Raw genomic sequence first — 2,530 nt, forward strand, 5'->3', positions numbered from 1 at the left:
TGAAGTTATGTATTGAGTTCTGTTTACTGAAAAATAATTAAGACAAAGGTTTTCTTTTTCTATTTTTTGTTTCCAAGTTTTCAGTTTGCATTTTACAATACTTTGGTTCGCTCTTCTGAAAGTTATTCACTTTAACCACAAGGGCAGAACACTGAACTGAAAAAGGCACAGGTACAAGTAGAGAAAGGAAAAAAAAACACATAAGGAAATGAGATTGAATTAGAGCCTGAAAATTGATATTTATTACCACCTTGTTAATCAGTATCTGTTATAACCGTGGATGTTGTTGCTATTAACAAACAGTGCAGACACTCTGCAGCCAGGAATTTGAGAGTCAGTTCAGAAAATAGAGCCTAGTTCCCCTGTTTTTCCAATGCATAAATACTTGGTCCAATGGTCTAGTTCCTGGGAACGTGTTGACCAGGCCCTGGCAGAAATAAAAGAACATGCCTTGCAGTCCAGTGGCTGGTGCACATTAAAGGCCTGTGGAGGGTGTGGAAGCCAAGTTCCCTGCAACAAGGACATTCTGGAATCCAGCTCCAGCTGTCTTCATTTGCGCATAAATATTCTGAACTGTAAAAAAACAGGGAATATGCTTACTGCTTTTTATAAAAGAGATGCTCCTGATGCAGAGGAAGTTACCATCAGTAGCTAAATTTGAAAAAAAAAAAAAAAAAAAAACCAAACCCAAAACCTGAGTTTAATGAAGTTAGGCAACTTGGTATTTGTTTAGTTCCCTATATGTCATGGGAGTAGCTGCTCAATTAATTTGGAATGGATCATCTTTTTTTTTTTTTTTTTTTTAGGGTACTTGTCTCCAGTTACTTTAATTAAGTGCTCATTTCAGGAGAAATGGAATGCACTTCATTTCCTTCTCTATTAGAGCAAGGTTTTAAAAATTTAGGTAAGGCATAGCACCAAAAGATTTACATGATTACCTATTTAGTGTGAAAACAAAAAATCTCCTGAATCCATTTTACCTGGGACTCTGTAGACTTTGAAGCCAATGTGGACTCAGTTAATTTTATTGTCTCATTACTGGTGAAGAATTAAAATAAGATGCTTGATTTAATTCTTTGTATAGTGAGACATCTATTCTGTCTGTACCATCTGTCCCCCTGTATATTTTATTTCTGCTTCTTTCAAGGTAAATTCCTGTAACCACCTCATGGCTAAGAGCAGAGGCCCATGTCATAACATCCCACTAGAAAGTGAGCCAAGTTTCACAATATTCTCCTCCGAAGAAAAGAAGAATCGGCCTTATATAGAACTGAACTGAAATCCTGGGTAAATGGAAATAGCAGACTTGCCAGTGATAACTGAATTCCATGACTAATGCTACACGGTAGTATAAATGCCACTCATACTAATATCCTACTATTGTGACTAACGGGACACAGCTTTAATCTGCTTATAGTGAACTACGTTGAAAAAAGGAAAGAGAACATTTTCTCTGCTCTTTACTTTCAAACTTCTTTCTTGAAGTGAGACAGAGAGTGAGAGATGCCAAAATTCATTATGCTTTAATCTGGACACTGTCTTTGCTTAAAACATGAGCAATCCCCCTGTAAGCTAATGCATGTGTATGAATGCATTTTTTTCCCCAATGGTAAATGCCACTTGGGACATTGCCCTTTGCTTCTGCTAAGGAAGCACAGTGTGTAACACATCCTGTATCCCCAGATAAGGTCTTCTCCTTTGTATTTTTCATGTCTTACTATAAAACACACTGTATTCCTGAGCAAATTTAGTGCAGCTATATATTATAAGGATTTTGATTAACATCATAACAATCAAGGATCAAGACCTAAAAATGAAAATATCTTGTTCTATCCCACACAGGTATTGGTCTTCTCAGGCCTAAAAAAAGTTATAATAATGTCTGATCTCACCTCTGAAGTCTAAGAACTGAACAGCCTTATATTAAAAAGCATATCTTATTGGAAAGTTATCCGTTTTGTTGTTTTGATCTACTGGGCTTTTTACCTCTTCGACAGTGAAAACAATCAACACTACATTAAAAAAAAAAACCCCAAAACCAGAACTACACATAACAAAGTCCTTTTCTCTCTGTTAATGTAATAGTGAATTTTGTTTCAGAAATCAGAAAGCCTGACTACAGAGCTATTTTTTTCACATTACAATGAAAAAAATGTGTGAATCCTTACTTTCATGACAGAAAGAGAAGTAAAACTCACATTTGGTTACTCATTCAAGTTTTTCGCTGGTGTCTTCTCTTCTATACATGACAATAAATTGAATCTATGTTTCATATCATAAAGTGAACAATTATAGAACTGTGTTTCTTTTCCAGGCATTGGGAAACCTATGACACATCTCACATTGATAAAGATACTCTTGCAATAGAAATCAGTCTATATAATAATAATAATAATAATTTCAATTTTAAACTTAATTTAAGAACTTGGAAAAGAAGACTCTTCAATGATTCTTTAAAGTTTGAATTTGGATACAAAAGGGCCCAATAAATTGTGTTTTTACTGTATCATTTTTTAAATACAAAATGAAC

The sequence above is a fragment of the Aptenodytes forsteri genome, unplaced genomic scaffold (assembly GCF_000699145.1).
Source record: "Aptenodytes forsteri isolate BGI_AS27 unplaced genomic scaffold, ASM69914v1 Scaffold171, whole genome shotgun sequence".
NCBI lineage: Eukaryota > Metazoa > Chordata > Aves > Sphenisciformes > Spheniscidae > Aptenodytes > Aptenodytes forsteri.